Genomic DNA, 19,316 nt, shown 5'->3' with positions numbered 1-19,316 from the left:
GGAAATGAAGAATAACCAAAACAATCCCACACACCAGAGAGTTTGAAGTAAGCAGTAGACTGCAAGTCCCGAACGGCGGATGACAGAGAGGAAATGATCAGAGATTAAAGTTAAACACTGCCCATCGGCTGATCAACCCTGAGATATTTAGATCATTAACAGATGGGGGAGGTCTGCCACGTGAACTCAAACTTCGGAACATTTTTCACTTTTTGTTCTAAAGACGCCCTTTCGCTTGAAAAAGTTCCGTAAAGAGGATACTAGAATCTTATGATGTTGATTGCGAATGCAATCACTTCTTTATCTCACCATCACCAAAACGTGGATTGGAATGGCTCAGTGTTCACTGTTACAACAACTCTCTGTTCACTATCATATTCATTATGATTACCTTCATTCATGTTCACAGCCTTTGGTCAAAAAAAAAAAAAAAAAAAAAGCAAAAGAAGGAGCAGTGCATGATGACTTGCCAAAAGTGTCTATGTATTCATTTTGATTATGTCTCCAGCTCATCCAAACAGGGAATCAGGCAGCGATTAGTCTCCCTGAGCCAGACATGAAGGACGATGCAGCAGACTTTTCCTCATTAAGTCTCCATTAGATGGGATGTAATGGATTTTTAATGAAGGGGGGAGATGCAAACACAAAGACATGCTCCACTTGACCCCGATATCTATAGAGACACATGACGGTCAAATTATCAGCTCAAATCATCCTCTCCAGTACCAGGGGTATACCTACTTACCGTAGGTATTTCTCCCCAGACAAATGCAATTAAGTTATGCAAATAATGAATAAATAAGCAAAACATATATACAGCAGATGGCCCCTTGCTGATCACACGACCATAACCTATGTTACACTTTCAACAACCAAAATTTGTGACATTTCTGCAAAATAAAAAAGCTCTTTACTTTAAGGCTGTCGAGCAAATAACAATCAGAATCATCAGTCGGTGCATCTGACTGTGGATTTCTCCATTTCCTCTGTCAATAAATCACAATTACCAGATCTATTTAACGTGGGAAATTTACACCGATCAGCCACAACATTAAAATCATCACTAATAACCACTAATACTATGTAGCTGCCCCTCGTGCCGCCAAAGCAGCTGTGACTCTTGGAGGCATGGACTCCACAAGACCTCTGAAGGTGTCCTGTGGTATCCGGCACCAAGACGTTAGCAGCAGATCATTTAAGTCCTTGAAGTTGTGAGGTGGGGCCTCCACGGATCGGGCTTGTGGCCTTGTCAAAGTGGCTCAGATCCTTGCGCTTGGCCATTTTTCCTGCTTCCAACACATCAACTTTAACAACTGACTGTTCACTTGCTGCCTGATACAGTATATCCCACCCCTTGACAGGTGCCTTGGAATGAGATGATCAATGTTCAATTCACTTCACCTGTCACTGGTTTTAATGCTGTGGCCAATCAGTGAATATATATATATATATTCTATTTTGTATTGATTTGATTCGATAATCCCAACATTTAGTCCTTCAGTTTCTCAATGAGTATAGAGAATAGTAATTTATTTTTCCAAAGGAGCTGGCGTTGGAGAATAATTCTCTGAAGATATGCAAATTAATTTCCTCGGCTCGGACAGGAAAAATGAGTGCTCTTGAGAACTAGAAGCAATCAGTTGTATCCTCCGACAACTCCCATTAGACCTGTTAAACACACTCCGTCACAAACCACATTGTGTTCACAACAGCAGGTCCAGTCACGATTAACTAGTTAAGTAATCAACTGGGAAATTTGGGGGGACTCTTTTTAAAGCAACCCTTTGTAACTTGTTTACCTTAAAATAACAGCTTCAAAATCATTTTGATGGTACACTGACTTGTTATATGGAGAATGGCACCTCTTTCATTCCCACCCAACCCCCGAAGGCCTGTTCTTGCACTATGTAACTTCTGTGTTCGGGTTCGAAACCGCAGGAAAAATGTCTTGTGCTTTACAGCACTATGTCACTTGCTTAATGTTTTGCAGCAGTAATTACTGTTTTTTTTTGCCTACTTAAATTTATTAAAAAAATATATATATATATATAACGAGACACTCTAAACTTGCCGGTCAAAATGTCCGGTAATAATGCTCATACAAAACATAGATTCCCACCTCCCTGACGCCGTGGGCAAGACGGACCAGTGGTACGCCTGGCATCTGCCCCTCAGCCGACGCGCGCCCCTCGCTTTCGTGGCTCCTCCGGCGAAGCGCTGAGGTTCGTACAAGGGCACGTTGTAACCTAGGTGCACGTTAAATTTGCGTTTGTAACAAAGACTGTTATTGAAACGTGAACTTTTGTTCGTACTTTTGTTCAACATTTGTAGTGTTTTTGACATAACAAATACACCTATTTGACAAAATGAACTGTCGGAGCAAGTGATAAAAAACACCATTTGCTGCTTTCTTTACTGTTATCAGTTCTTCCACATCAGCAGGGTGTGATCACCACCTGCCAGCGTTGGGAGCATCATCACACTTTGAATTAGGGCTTTTCAACTGCAATCTGTTGTGGGCCAGGTTTACAAGGGCCGGACAATTCCTACACGTAGTTTTATTTTTTTGAAACAGCAGTTGTTGAATTGTTTTAAAGTTGCACTTTAAAACAATTAAAGACAATGTGCACCTTAGTATTCTTCAAAACACCATTCCCAACGTGTATTAGTTTAATATTAGGTGTAATAATATTACACTTAATATTAAACTAATACACGTGAGCTTCGCAAACTGTGATTGGTCAAGGTGGCAAGGGTGGGGCAGCAGGGAAAATAGATTCTTTCTATCGAGGGTCATTGGACTCCAGTTTAGTTTTAAACCGATCGTTCAATTTCTGTGCTGTTCTTTTCCAAAGCCCTAGATAACCTCCGAAGGGTCCGTTTGATTGGCCGCGTTGATGTGAGGGTCACGTTTGGCGCCCGGGCCTCGTGCCGAATCGCCCTGCTGCATATCCTCAGCCATGCCATCCATCTGAAGGGGACCGGGTTTCAGTTTGTGTTCCTTGACCCTCTCGGTGAAGCCTCTCTATTGACCCTCCCCTCCCGCCTGGTCCCAGGCTCCCTCGCCCCGTGGCGGGACGGTCCTGCAAAACCTCTACATCCCACTTCCGCTGATGCGCTGCAGTTTTATATCACTAGAACGCATCGCGCTTTTAAGCAGAATAAGACTGATCCCTGCCACTCGCCGGTCGGAACATCCACTATGAGAAACGATTTGTTGACGGAGGAATTTGTCATTTTCTTTCATTTGTGATAGCGTTCGCTTTCTAAAGGTTTCGAGTTAAAGAGCCGCGGGTCACCGGATCAAACTGCACCACTTAAAACTGCGCCCGATTCTGCTGTTTGTCTCGCGCTTAGTATCCAACCTCATTTCCCCCGACTTGCTTTGCGAGTAATGAACACAAAGATTAAACAGCTTTTAGCTCATTTTATTTGATTGAAAAGAATAAAGACATCCCGCTGGATAGCTGTCTCCAAAAGGCCAATTTTAATTAATGTTTGGATTCTACAATGAGACCCCCCCGCCCCGCCCCCCTCCCTTTAACGGTAGAGGTGTAAAATGCCACGGGATAATTAGACAAATAAAGATGTATTTGATGATTTCTCGCGGTAACTGATTAACCTTTAGTGAACTGATAGTAGTGTTGTTGGCAAGTTCCCCCAACCTGAGACAAACTCGGCACGCAGGCCTGTATTTATCAGACATCTTAGAATCACTCCCCGGGATGACACTGAAGGTTAGACAAGGTTCTGTGACGCCTACAGCTCCGGGGAAACCAGCGTTTTGCATAGACACATTTTGTTGCGGCCTTAATTCGGGGTTGCGGGTTGAGGAAATAAACTCATCTGCATATCATCACCGGCAGTATGAGGGCAATCGCAGTCTGGCTGATGATCCCACAAATTGCTGACCGTGACGGACCTCGAGGTGCCATCGGTCAGACCAGAAACCACATGGAAACGACACCAACGTTGCCCATCGCGACGCTCCTTCTGCACCAGGCTTTTCACGCAACGCTGGTGGTTTGGAGGCTGAACGTTCACCCAGGCTTGTGCAAACTCAAATGAAACCGGTTCAGGGATGAGGGAGCCCAGGGAGAGCTGGAGGTCCCAGCGGCTGTTGGGGCGACAGCAGGACCGACCGGCTTTGGTCAAAAACATCCGTGACCCCGACCAGCCAGACCGGTGAATAAAAGATTCAACAATGCACCTTTAAATCATCGCTGTTGCACATCTGCATCTGCCCTGTTGCCAAAAAGTGTAGAGTTAGAACCAAGAAGAACTTTTGGTTTCGGCAGAAAGTGTATGCGATCTTCTTGGTGATGGCGTAATTGTTTCCCGTACAAGGTCAGTCACAAAAATGATTCCATCTCTGTCTAAGTCATATCTTTTAATACGTTTTAATCTCCTCCCCCACCACGTCCGCACGCTTCTCTGTGCCAAGTGGCAACTGTCACTGCCGTGTGCCCAAGCTGCCTGAACACCATCTGCCGGGAGCTCCTCATAGGTTAGGACAGCTCTCCACCTCCCAAACGTTACTGCCAATAAGAGCAGTTTCCAGGTTTTTCGGAAAGCTGTTGCAATTGTTTTTCTCCGGGATGAGGGGATGAGACAGTTAGTCCAGATCGTACCGTCTCATCCTGGTCAAGTCGAAACGCCAAATCCACAGAGTCCAGACCCTGAAAAAAATAATGAGAGTGTTTTGAATGTGTCATATCAAGTCGCATTGAATCAATCAACGTAACCACACACGACCAACTGGACATAACACGGACGCTTTTATCCAAAGCGACTTACAATTATTCAAACACCGACGGACGCAGCCATCAGGAGCAATTAGGGGTTAAGTGTCTTGCTCAAGGACACTACAGCATGCTAGCAGGAGGAGCCTGGGATCAAACCAGAAACCTTTAGATCACTAGACGACCAGCTCTACCTCCTGAGCTACCATCCCCACATACGTGTCATAACCAGACGTTTCAGGATTAAAATACGTTGCAATACTTTTTGGTGTCCGTTTACTGGATGCAGTGGTAGGAAGTAATGCAGAAGCGTGTACAGTAATACAGTACTAGTGTTAGAAGAGTTACCACAGTAGAACACAGCGGTTCCTGCTGCTGCAGGAAAATAAACGTTAATCCAAAAGCATGAAGGTCAAAGAAATGTAGAAGCATCCAGACACACATAGTTGAGTTTGGCATTTATCAAAAGATTTCAGATGAAGATCCTTGACATCTTGAAATTGATGGGAATTATTTTTTTATTTTTTATTTTTTATTTTTTTCAAAATAATAAAAGGGTGATGTTTGTGAGCCAAGGAAAAGCATACATATAAAAATATAAAAATAAATATTAAAAGTTGAAAGAAGAGTTCTGATTAAATAATATTTTATGGGATACGTGTACCCGGAGAGCGAACAGGAAGCAGCAGTAATTGGCGTTCCAGGGGCCGCAGCTCGCTCTCTGAATGAGTCAGAACCAGAAGGCTTTATACAGTTCCATTCCAGGGAGGCTGGAGTCTTACTTTCTACCACGGGGACAGAAAGGCTGCAGCAACGAGGCCCTGATGCCACGCCTGAGTGGTCACTCTGTCGCTGCATTCAACTTAAGAGCCGGCTTCGCACCGAATCCGAACACGCGCCCGACAGTCGGAACCTCCCTCCTAGTGGCCGTTGGAAGAACTCACATCCCATAATATGTCAGAGAAAATGGGAGAGGTTGTTTTTTTCACAGTACAACATAGAGCACTTTGGTCAGCTGGACATCTACCGTTTTCCATGAAGGAGATAAAAATATAAAGAGATTTATTGATAGTGACTGTGGTGACACCCAACGTTAATAAAAGTTAACATTAATAATGTAATAATGTTAAATTTATGACTTATTTACTTTGTTATAGGTCCAGTTCCATTGTAGAACTAGAGCAGGAGTATGACGTAATCTAACTTCGGTCGTAGCGGTGGCTCCAAAACTTGCCGCATGAGTTGGAATGTTTGAAAGCATCCGGAACACACACATACATATATATATGTACACACACACACACACACACACACACACACACGCACACGCACGCCTGCACGCACGCACGCACGCATAATATTTCATGTACAGATCGATTCCCAGAAGGAAACGTCAGGATCAGAACTATCGATACTCTGCAGCCTCTCCTTGTCTCTGAGTGTCTCAGTAAGTGAATGAGAGGCAGTAACTGTAAAGAGATTTGTAATTACAGATCATTTACCACAGATTAGTCACCGATTAGTCACAATAATCATGGGAGACGATTCCATCTATCCCAGCAGACTCAGGAACGAGCTGAATGATGCACCCGTTTCAAGGAGAAGTGGGTGGGCGGAGCTAGTCACACTGCCCCTATAGAGCAGCGGTGGGCCGACTTTTTGGCTCGAGGGCCACGTTTAGTTTTTAAAACTGGCCGGCGGGCCAGACCACAAGTAGATGAGGTGAAAAATGAGCAGACATAAAGTGTCAAATATATGTGAAATCTATTTCCTCTTATCCCATTTTTTAATTTATAAATTCATTTTTAAATAAAAAATACAACAACTCACCATTGATGGATCTAATAAGAACAATGTTGCTGGTCGCCCTTTTTTGCCAGCGCATCAAAATCTGGTGCCATCTTTCGTTGTGGAAATTGGTAGGACAGCGCTCAGTTCATCAGTGAGCTGGGCTCCGTGGCGTGTTCTGTTCATGTTCATCACACTGAACGTCTGTTCACACACATAGGTAGAGCCAAATAACAGCAGCATCCTCTGTTCATACTCTACGGCAGAGCCAAATAACAGCAGCATCCTCTGTTCATACTCTACGGCAGAGCCAAATAACAGCAGCATCCTCTGTTCATACTCTACGGCAGAGACAAATAACAGCAGCATCCTCTGTTCATACTCTACGGCAGAGCCAAATAACAGCAGCATCCTCTGTTCATACTCTACGGCAGAGCCAAATAACAGCAGCATCCTCTGTTCATACTCTACGGCAGAGCCAAATAACAGCAGCATCCTCTGTTCATACTCTACGGCAGAGACAAATAACAGCAGCATCCTCTGTTCATACTCTACGGCAGAGACAAATAACAGCAGCATCCTCTGTTCATACTCTACGGCAGAGCCAAATAACAGCAGCATCCTCTGTTCATACTCTACGGCAGAGACAAATAACAGCAGCATCCTCTGTTCATACTCTACGGCAGAGCCAAATAACAGCAGCATCATCTGCGCCAACTGTGGGACGTTTGAAAACCGTGACTCATTCAGTTGATGCATAAAACGTCTCCAGTTTTGACGGAGTTGAACGTCTCCTTTAGGACGGAGTCAGAATGGAGATCAATCAGCTCCAGCTGTGATTCCCGCGGTGCCGCCTCGTCATCAGATAACAGGGGACATGACGCCGGCCCAGGTCACTTCTCAAACTTTTCAAAACCAGAGAATCGACGGCGGCGGAATTCCCCGTGCAGGGGCGGGCGCTTCTTTCGGCGCCGCTGGCTTGGGGGAAATGCGCAAATGATTTGTTGGTCGTTTGGTTGGAGAACAAAGTAAATGTTACCTTGTAGGCTTTCACGTTAGAATACAAGTCGTATACAAACTCATCTTTCTCTTGTGGCTCATTCATGTGTGCCAGTGCGTCCACAGCCAACGCCAAATCACAAAGTCAGTGTGCGTCTCCCAGCTCCAGAAAATCATGGGCTTTCCCCATTAACTCCAAAAATGAGGCAATATATCCACAATATTTTGCAGTCCAATCTTTGTTGAAAACCCGACACTTGCTGTCAATTTTGCGCTGTTTTTGTCCACTCACTTTGTCATGGGTGATGCATACGTGACGCTCAGGTGAAGTGAAGAAGAGTGACCTGACGTCAACACAGCAATGCGCCTTCTGGTGGTACCATTATGTATTACAGGAAAATAACAGTTCTAAAATAATAATAATAAATATACAAATTATAAATATATTATAGGATTTCTGTTGATGTAAATGCCTCGCGGGCCAGATTAAACGCCGCGGGCCGGATATGGACCACGAGCCGTAGTTTGCCCACCCCTGCTATAGAGACTCGTATTGACTCACTTTCTTCTGATAATTGCAGGCAGAGAAACAACATTCATCATTTATTTACCTGCTGAGTGGATTATATTGCCAAAGCTCAAGCATCAAGGGCAGTATGGTCAGTGTATTTGTGAATGTACTTGATGTGTGTATTATGTTTGCGTTGTTTTTTTTAATAAATGACAAATCATAGTTTGTAAATCCCACTAACGTGGATAAAGTTGTTTCCTGCTTAACCTTTATTTGCATAAAATCACTGCAGTCTCCTGGTCCCCAGTGCTTTAGAACAGGACTTTGTCCACATACAGGGACTTGACCAGGAAATACAATGCATGGAAGAAAGACAGAAAAGTATCATTAAGATAAGGTTGTAAATGAATAAAAACACAAGTTTCCCTTCATTCACCCTTGGTGTATGCTGCCAGAAAAACAATACAAAGAGGCTGTTCACCAATTCAGGGTTTCTGATGATAAAGAAATCATTATTTTTCTGCTTCCAATCACAAGCAACACTCCAACCCCGTGTGTGTGTGTGTGTGTGTGTGTGTGTGTGTGTGTGTGTGTGTGTGTGTGTGTGTGTGTGTGTGTGTGTGTGTGTGTGTGTGTGTGTGTGTGTGTGTGTGTGTGTGCTTGACTCAGAAAGTCGACAGCCTTTTGAGCCGCTTTGGACAAAAACAATTCTAAATTGGAAAATAATTTGGCCATTTCCCGAACGCATGTTTTGACTCAGGGTGATTCACTTTCAATTCTGCCGCTGTGTTCCATTTAGCTTACAAGGCATTAGAAGAGGTAAATGTTGTGTGTTTTGTTTTTTAAATTTGTAATAAAACTCTTGTGACTCTGTAAGTACGAGCGCGCGTGTGTGTGCGTGTGTGTCAGTGTGCGTGTGTGCTCTTGGGGCAGCATCATTAGTCTGCTTGCTGCAGCAAGGTAGCGGACGGTCAGCTGGGTGCGGAGTCATTGTAGTAAAACCTTTCAGAGGTAAAGGTTGCAGGCAGAGTGTTGCTTTCCAGATGAAAGGTTCTCCATAATTGGAACAGGTGGAGGAGGGAGGTTGAAAGACGGCAAGAATGAACACGGGGAATGATTACACGCCGTAAATGAAAGTCTAATATGCAGCGCCGGGAAAGCAAGAGAAGTGCAGAAAGGTAAAAAAGATCCAAACAAACCAAGATCAAAAAAGGAGAATAGACGCCAGGGCAGAAATTTGACTTTTGGCCCTCTTCCCATTTAATCGCGGCGGAAGAGCTTGACTTGGTGAATGTAAAGGAGTGGCTACGGTGGCCACGGTCGTCTCGTCAGAGTGGAATCGGGCCGGGGTGTGAGGCCGGGGTGTGAGGCCGTGCAGGAGCCGTCAGAAATGCATTAGTGGACCCCTCTGCTTAGTCCCCAGAGTCTGAAATCACATTTTCCTTTAGGGATCACACAGAGGAACGCACAACCCATGAACACCCACCGAGCACTTAGACGCAGGCACGCACACACACACACACACAGAGCGCTCACTAATGTTATAAAGAGTGATGAGTGGTTCCTGTCACAGAGCTACTGCATGGTGCCGTGAGGTCCAGAGAGAAGTGAAGACGAGTTATAACATGCAGTCAGAAGGAACCTGTGTGTGTGTGTGTGTGTGTGTGTGTGTGTGTGTGTGTGTGTGTGTGTGTGTGTGTGTGTGTGTGTGTGTGTGTGTGTGTGTGTGTGTGTGTGTGCGCGCGTGCGCGTGTGCGTGTGCGTGTGCGTGCGTGCGTGTGTATCTATATTCTAGCCATGAAGCCAGCCTCTTATTGGGGCTGTTATCATATCCTTACTTTGACACTAAGGTAGCCAAGGTACAAATATTATTGGTGGACCGCTTCTAATTTTAGTTTTGCTTTGGTAGGAGCAGCAGTATATATATATATATATACTACTGCAACGCCCTCTTAACAGGCTTGCCGGCCTGTGCGGTGAAGCCACTACAGATGATACAGAATGCGGCGGCGCGACTGGTGTTCAACCAGCCAAAGAGGGCACATGTCACTCCGCTGCTCATCGAGCTCCACTGGTTACCTGTAGCCGCCCGCATCAAGTTCAAGTCTCTGTGCTGGCCTACAGAGTGATTGCTGGGAATGCTCCCACCTACTTAAATGCTCTTGTAACAGCACATGTTGCCCCCCGGATGCTGCGCTCGTCAAATGAGCGTCGCCTGGCTCTGCCGGCCATACAGCCACGGCAATCCAGGCTGTTCTCATTTGTAGTTCCACGTTGGTGGGACGAGCTGCCAAAAATGACCAGAGCAGGGGCCTCGCTCTCTGTCTTTAAGAAGCACCTGAAGACCCAGCTCTTCAGTGAGTACCTCCTGTCCTAACTTACAATTACTTAGCACTACCTAGCAGTATTTATTGTTAAACGAATGTCTCTGTCGCAATGTAGCTTGAATGTTATTCTCCCTTGTTAGTCGCTTTGGATAAAAGCGTCTGCTAAATGACTAAATGTAAATGTAAATGTATATATATATATATATATATATATATATATATATATATTGTTCTGCCCCTAGAAGCCCCTCCCCCAGTCTGGGTTGCGACATCAGAGCACTGTGATGATAGTATGACATCAGAGCAGACGTAGACAGACAATCACGCAGACACACAATCCATCTGATCGCCAGTGCCCAGGATGGTCATCTCTTCCAGCAGCCTCGGTCACTGCCCTTGAGAAGGCACAATCTGTAAGTTCGTAGGTATACAATGGCAACGTATTGTCATTGTTTTACACCACTTTCATTAAAGATACAAAGGTAGATCACGTCTCCAGGTACTTATTGGAGGAGTGTTTAGCTTGCTGTGTAGCCACGTACGGCTTCACATGGTGAGGGCAGGAAAGGCCTCATATATATATATATATATATATATATATATATATATATATATAATTTAGCTGTTTTTTTCGTTTTTTGGAGGGGGGTGGCAATTTGCTAATTTATTGTGAAATAAAAAAACAAACAAAAAAAAAACATTATAGTTATTAGCAATCAAGACAACAACAGAAAAAGGTTTAACACATCAAGCGAATCGCTCGGTACCTTGAACCGAAGGCCTTGCTGCTTCCTGATCATTTCTGCTCTCATATTATAAACATCCGCTGGGTAGTCATGACAACGATTCCAGAGCTCAAGCATCTTCACATGGATCGCAAAAAGAAAAAGGCGAAACCACGACTGGCTGGTCTTCGTGTTCATCTCCGGAGCACATTTGAGTTACTTGCTGTAAACACTTTTCGGTCAAAGGGGTGAAAGCTCCAGTTTGTTTGGCAGTGAAGAGACCAGAGCAGAGACTGTGAGTCGGAGCGGTCCGGTGCAGGATCAAGTTGTCAAGGTCAGTTCACCGCCTCTGCCTCGCGCTTCATCGCCTCCGCGGTTGTCAAACATGTTCTGCGCAGCGGATGGATTGGATCAGAGTTTTAACTGTTTGCAAATCCCAACAATAAATAACAATAAATCGAATAAATAATCAATAGACGACTATTTCCTTTTGTCACTCAACTTTGTAACTTTTTTTTTTTCTTCTGTCACTCAAAAGGGATGACTAAAAGACTATCCAAGTCATACTATCCAAGATTTATCTACTAAATGTCAGGTTTTATCCCAGGGCCACACATTCACGTGCACATGGATACACTCACGTGCACACTCACACGGCCATTAATACAGCGCAGGGTCACAGTGGCGTCGGAGCCACAACACGTATTTCCCACCAATTTGCCGTTCTCTCCACGGGCCGGGAGAATCTAATAAGGCAGGAATAACGTGCAGATGAAGTGTGTAAAGGTGAAATTGAGCGGGAGGAAAGTAATAGTGTGCGCGCCCGTGTGTGCGTGTGCGTGTGCGTGCGGGCTGCAGTCGGAATTGGTCAGCGTCTCGGGTTAATTTCGGCGTGTTAAAGATCACGCGTGTTACATCCTCAGACAGACGGGAGCTGCCTGGCGTCTCACCCTCAGTCCCAGTGCCGGTCGTTTTCATAATTAAATGGGGACAAAAATGTCCAGATGCGTCCTGTTCAGTCTAAAGGGGTTATGGGGGCGAGGGAAAGGGGGCCTTTCTCACACACAATCATGTAAACACAGATGTACCTCATTAAAATTGATATTTCATTAAGATTATCAAATTAGTATATTTCAACATACCACTTACTATTAGCACCATGTTATTACTATGCACTGCTGATATATATATTTTTTACACTTTTCTTTAGTGTAACTTCCAACTTCCCACATTAGAATCACATAGTTAGAACATCGTGTTAGTCCCTGTTGGCTGTTTATGTAGCTGTACATATTTTTTTATTTTGACTTGACAAGTATGAGTGAGAGAGAGAGCGAGAGAGAGAGAGACAGATAGGGAGAGAGAGAGAGAGACAGATAGCGGCTCCCTGTCTGTGTTTGCATGCACGCGCGCCTCTGTCGAGTGTGTGGAATGCAGTGATGTCGTGAAAGTTTGAAGTGGAGTGCGAAACCCTGGCGACAAAACGGGCGTCGGAGAGAGGGGGAGAGATAGACGTCGGCGTGAAATACGACGGGGGGAGACCGGGCCGCGCCGGCTGCTCGGGAGGAGAGCGGTAATTAGGAATGATACAGCAGGTTTGGATGCAGACCCACAAAATAATTAAGTGTGTGCTTTAATGTGCCTGCGCCTATTTGTATCTGAGAGAAAGAGAGAGGGAGAGAGGCGGGAGTAATTGCTTTCTGAAGGTGTTTTTCCCAAAAGTGCGCGTCTATTTTTGCACGAATTATCTGCCTCACTTGATAAGACAAATTGCACCAGCGCGCTTGCAACGAGGCGCCCGCGTGACAGAGATGGATCGAAACGGCCCTAAATCGCGCGTGGTTCGTTACGTGCTCGTGCACGCCCCGTCTCCCTCCCTGCACGCGCGCACGCTTGAGCGCTGTTGTCAGACACAGCAAAAAAAAAAAAAGAAGAAAGAGCGAAGTAAAATGTTCTTCATGCAGTACCCGGGCTCATTTGTCTTGCCGCGGGGGCCGGGGCGGGGCTCTCTCTCCCCTAAAAGCGTGCAGCCACCGCGCACTGACTCTGAGCGTGCAGGGGGGCCCCTGCCCCGCCCGCTCACAGCGGGGGCGGGGAACCTTCCTCCTGCCGGCGAGCTTTTCAACGGCTGTCAAGTCCTCAAGCTGCCGCCTCCGTCACGGCCCAAAACCTCTTGCCACTCTCTCCCCCTCTCCCTCCAGCCTCCATTTCTATTTTCTATCGCTATCATGTCGTTCAACGCCCCGATTCCAGCCTCCCTGTCATCTCTCTTTCTTTGCCCGTCGACTCCCTCGCCTCCCTCCGAGGCGACGGCTGAGAGGCGGGAGAATCCTCGGAAGGACTAAATCCAGAGGCCACACACCTCCTTTTATCTCTTCCACCCCTCCATCCCGGCTGACGACACCTCTAATCTCTATTCATAGCCGCCGTGCATCACAGAGCGCACTGTCGCTGCCGTGGGATTCAGGTGGAGTTTTTTTGGCCGAGGCCTGATTTCAATCACACTCACGGAAAAAAAAAGGGGTTTGGAAAAACATCACTGGGAGGAAGTGGCGAGAAGTGAAAGTCTTGAGGTAAAACCAAGTTCCGCAAGAAAGTTGTGTGTAAAGAATATATTTTTCTCCCTGTGAAGGTTAGGAGTGGGTGTTCCTTGCTGAGTTTTTCCCCGTGTTGTTTTTCAGAGCTATGGTTTTTCAGAGGGATCTAAACCCGCACCTCTCCCTCCGTACAAATCCATCTATCTGTCTGTCTGTCTGTCTGTCTGTCTGTCTGTCTGTCTGTCTGTCTGTCTGTCTGTCTGTCTGTCTGTCTATCTGTCTATCTGTCTGTCTATCTATCTGTCCATCTGTCTGTCTGTCTGTCTGTCTGTCTGTCTGTCTGTATCTATCTATCTATCCATCTATCCATCTATCTATCTATCTGTCTATCTGTCTGTCTGTCTGTCTGTCTGTCTGTATCTATCTATCTATCTATCCATCTATCTATCTGTCTGTCTGTCTGTCTGTCTGTCAAGAACTGGTGAAAATTACCCAAGCTTTATTTCGGCTTGTCAGATTTGCCATCCAGAAACAAAAAGCGTCAATCGTCATTTCCACCGGGGAGCCAAGTTAGAACTTCAAGACGTTTTATAAACAATGGGAACCATCTTAACATTTGAATAAGGCTGAGGACGAAAAAATGAGAATTTATCCTTCAATGGTTTGAACTTATTAATAGCATGAAACAGTTAACCTGTTTAAAAACGTATTACACTGCTTGATTGAAAACCATTGTTCGTGAAACTACCGAGTACGAAACTAAATGGAGCTTCGGAAAAGTTGAGTCAGAAAGATTGAACTTCTCATCATTGTCACTAATCTTTCCAGATTTGAATCATCTGCAGTTACCTCACTCCAGCAATCAGTCTTCACACCCTCCAAGATTCAATCAGAGATTGCCTGCATGTATTAAATACTTGCAGGCAAACTTTGATTTTATCTTAGAGCCGTTGCTTCATTGCTGCATCCATCTCTACCAGCATCGGGTCCCATCCCCACCAGCATCAGGTCCCATCCCCACCACCATCAGGTCCCATCTCCACCAGCATCGGCTCCTATCTCCACCAGCATCGGCTCCTATCTCCACCAGCATCGGGTCCCATCTCCACCAGCATCGGGTCCCATCCCCACCAGCATCGGGTCCCATCTCCACCAACATCAGCAGGAAGCAGTATCATTCAAAGGAGTCCCCACACCAAACTTGAACTTAACTAAATTCTAAGTAAAAGTAATACATTTCATTTCAAATACGGCAGATTAAAAATACAAAATACCTCAAAACTGAACTTACATATAGAAGTTGAAATACTAAGTTACTTTCAATCCAGGTGTATGGGTGAGCATGTTATGTCAGGTCCTGTGCCCCTCCCAGGGTGAACAATACGGTATCCATGAAATGGGCAGAACTGTGTGCGTTTCTGTGCAAGTTTCCATACTAAATTCCCTGCAGATGTATCCTACAGAACAGAGACCTTGGTTTGCACAAAGCAATGCGGCCGTAACAGATGAAGATGGATTAGCGTCTCGTTCCGAGCGTCTTAGGAAGGCAGAAAGAGGATGGAAAGGCGCTGGAGTTCGCTCGGGGAAAACACATTACTCCACCCTGCCAAGGTCCCCTGATGAAGGGTTCAGCGCTTTTGTTGGCTGGCATTCAAAACCAAGACGCAGCAGTTTCCTCTGTTCGTCTCCTTCCGTCTCCTGCCGCTCGCCGCTCGCCTGGTGGGAGCGTCGCCTGCTGACTCAGCTGAGAAGCCGCTTTTGCTTGATGGCCCTTCCCATCCCGTTGTCCCGGATCTGAGAGGATGCCTCGCTATCTGCGTATAAATGACACGCTCAGACCAAAACATCTCTGAGTCCTGCTGCTAACCAGGGATTGCTTATAGTTCAAATTGACAGGGATTGGTAGTACACGTTAGTTCGCAACCTAATGTATCTGAACATCTGATAATATTGGCATCCCAATGTTTGCTGCATTGATTTAGTCATATTTCCGCTGCTTGATAATGAAAGTTTTCAATGTTTGAGCGTTAACTGCGACAACTACATCACTGCTCGTAAGAGCATATTTTGGTTGTAATTTGTCCCAAAATATGATACATATAAAATTTTTATATCACATCATTTTGTGGTTGTGCATTCCGTGCCACTCCTCATGCTTGTGTTGGTGCGTTGATGCCTCGCAGGGATCAGGCAGCTTGGCAGGTCATTAGCCTGACTGAGGGATAGCGGTAGCCCAAAGGTCAAGGAAAGGTCCCGTAAGTGCATTGTTCTATCTCTGGAGCATCCCTGCTCCATCTTTCATATCGCTCAACCTCGATAGCCTTCTCCTGCGCTCTCCCATTGTCTGCGATTACTCAGGGGCAAAGGAATCGCGTCGGGTGAAAGGTCAGGTAAGCTGGATTTTGACAGGCCACTAGTAAATAACTCCTGACTCTCTGTGGAAACGCTGAAGGAGGGACGGAGCGTTGGCGCTCTCCCTGCATTCGCCAGCTGTGCCTAACGCCCTTGAAAAGAGACACTTAACCCCCAAACTCCCCCGATGGCACCGGGACCGAAGACGGTCAACAGCAGGAAACATGTTCAACGCTCTGCGGGAACGAGGTCGGAATGAGGGGAGGGACTAATACGGTTTTTGCACAAAAATTAGCAGGTAAACCCACTAAAAATAGGCGATTGATGCTGTTCCCACGGCCAGTGAACGAGTATGCCTTTCCGTTTTTTTTTCTGCCGTGTCACGTTCTGCAGTAGAAGCAGCATGGAGTATCCATGCCCGCACCCGCGTACCGGCAGGTTGCCAATGCCGGTGCCAGTCGTTCGGCTGAGACGCTCCTTCGGTTCAGAGATGGGGCGGTTGCGAGCATGGATACTCCAGGCTGCATCTACTGCTGTTTTCCCAATCACGCTGGAAGCGGAGCGCGGCGGAGAGCATGGTTGTCCGCAGCGGTCCCCATGGAGCGGTCCCCACACTCCAAACTCTTCAGGGTCCCGCACACGGGGGGAAAAAAGGCAATGACTTCTGATTTTGACTTTGGATTCAAAATGGAATGAAACGATCGAGTGATACTCGGATGTTACCGTCTATTTATGCGCCGACATTGCCGACGAAAATGAATTGAGCTGGAGCCGATAAATACCCGTGACTGTTGCAGGATCATTTGTCCCGGGAATGGAACCCGGGTGAAACCTTCCCCACTAATGACAAGTGGCGGCTGTTAGCGGGTGTTACCGGGTGTTACCCAGTTTTTGGTGTAGTGGGGAAAGGGTTTAAGCGATATGCTGTGGTGGAGAGTAATGAAGTACAAGTGTTACTGTACTTTTTTGTACCATACTTTTGCTCCAGTGCTTTTCAAAGCAAATATCTATACACAGTTGCATTACTTTACTGATAAAATGATGATTCAAAAACATAAGGTGGACAGCATTTTTACTTGTATATCAGAAGCAAGACAAAATATAAGAATCATGTACTGGATCAATCTGAATTAGAATTCTGTATATTTGCAAATACAAGGAAAGTGACTTGGTGAGGTTGGCACATAAAAGACAAAATGCAACACCATACAAGCGAAAAATTTACAAAACGTGGAAAAAAAGAATTAAATTAATATGAATTAACAAATATTTACACACTAAGTTATTAATAACTGTAAATGATTTAGGCTGTGAAAGGCTAAGAGGCAATAAAAGGGCTAAAGGCTATGAAATGGGTATGAGACAAGTACACTAATTGGAATAGATATAATATTGATTTATGTGTATGCATATACATTTGTATTGCACATGTTTATCAGTGATTCATTAGCTCCATAGCTTTATAAATTACTGTGATACCACCAATACTATCTTCTGTAATTATTAATTAGGATCAGCGTGAGCGTCGGCAGAATTATAGTCTGGTACATCAACACACAAGTACTTGTAATGCTTCAGGTAAAAAGGTCTGACTACTTATTCTACCAGTGGTGATGTGTTGAGAGTGAGAATCTAAGATGTATTTTGAAATATGAACCGCTGTGTCGTGTGGTACTCCAGCAGCATGCGCGTCGTCCCGCCCAAGTCAGCGAAACAGACTTTATTACCTGGTGTCAGAAGGCGGAGCCGAGGAGAGGAGGGAATTCGTCTTTCCTCTCGGGGAAAGCTGCTTTTCCTTATTTATTAAACGAACGGTAAAATGCCTTTGTTGGCACTGACCTCTTTAATCATCGGCGCTAATGGTAGAACGGGAGAGGGAAAAATAACGAGAAAACAAGCAGAACGGGCCTTTTTTTTTCCATTTGTTGTCCCTGACACGCTGATATGTTTTAGTTAATGAGTCAGCGCTGTCCGCGTGAGGGATCGCTGCCGTCACTTCCAGAGTCACCGTTTGAATAATAATTCGGGAAGTCAAATCCACACGACAAACAAAATAAAGCCACACCCCAGTCTGCCTCGGCTGGACCGGGAGATTCCGTCGGCTTCCCTGAAGGAATCACGGGCGCAGACACTTAAAGGTTTAAGTTTAAAATTCTTCAACATCCAAATTGCCTTTATTTTATTTTTTTTATCAAAAAAACATTTATGTTGATCCAAGACACTCCCAAGGAATATACTGTGTAGGAATGAATTGAATGAATGTCTTTTTTTAAAACACGGGCAGGGGGGGGAGCCTGAACCCTTTGATAAACATGCTTCTTCATGGCGTCACATCAGGATATAGACGTTTTCTTTCACCGTAAAAGGATTTTGAACCCTGTCCGTCATACTTCAGTCAAATGATGTTACGCTGCCATCAGGACAGCCCTAATAGAGCATTTAAATTTGAACGGCCGCCATTAGCTTCATATCATCGTTCCACACAGCCCACTCAAGGAAACAAAACCCTTTCAACCGATAATTATCATTTTTCTGTTTTGAATACGGTTTTATTTGAGGGAATTCATAACTCAATTTGCGCGCCCGTGCACCCCCCCCCCCCCCCCCCCCCTCTCTGTGTAACCCTCTGTTCGCGTTGGGTGAAATAAATCGCAGAGCAGACAAGCGCTGAACCGTCACGTTCACTTTGCAAAGAGGATTTTGTCGAGTGATTGATCATTTGAAGTCCTCCAGTTTAGTTTAATTGCTTAACTGCTAGTAGAGCTCCAACAAATGGAAGATAAATGGGTTTTTAACACTGTCAATTCCCCAAAAAGATGTAGTTATGATGTAAAACATAGGTTACTATGCACGGAAATTTTTTTCTGGTGATTTTCCAACAGGACGAACTCCAGATAAATCATATCAGTTTTTATTTGAATATTTCCTCATTCAACGTGATGACCATGTAGAATACTCTTTTTTTTCTAGACTCAATTAACTCCTAACCTTGAAAAATACCTTTTCACATTGACATGAATGTACCCTGCAGTCGTGTTCACACGAGTCGATCGCCGTTGCATTCTGCGTGAAGGGCTCCATTAGAAGGGCAGAACCCGTGCGAAAGCGTCTTTCTTCGCGGGGAAAACAAAACTTTTTTTCGAATGCTTAAAAAAAACAAACCAAAAAAAAAAAACCCCACCAAAAAACCAAAGGTCAGAAGCGTTTGCCGAAGAGTTCATTGCCGAGTTCCCCACAACCTCCGAGCGCCCATTCACAAGGAATCTTCCGGATAAGTGTGCCGGCTCGCTGTTGCCTGGTAACCACTCCACAGATGATTGTCCTTTGAATTCATT

This window comes from Zeus faber (genome assembly GCF_960531495.2).
Source record: "Zeus faber genome assembly, chromosome: 3".
In the NCBI taxonomy this organism is placed as follows: domain Eukaryota; kingdom Metazoa; phylum Chordata; class Actinopteri; order Zeiformes; family Zeidae; genus Zeus; species Zeus faber.
Note: the sequence above shows the minus strand (reverse complement) of the source record.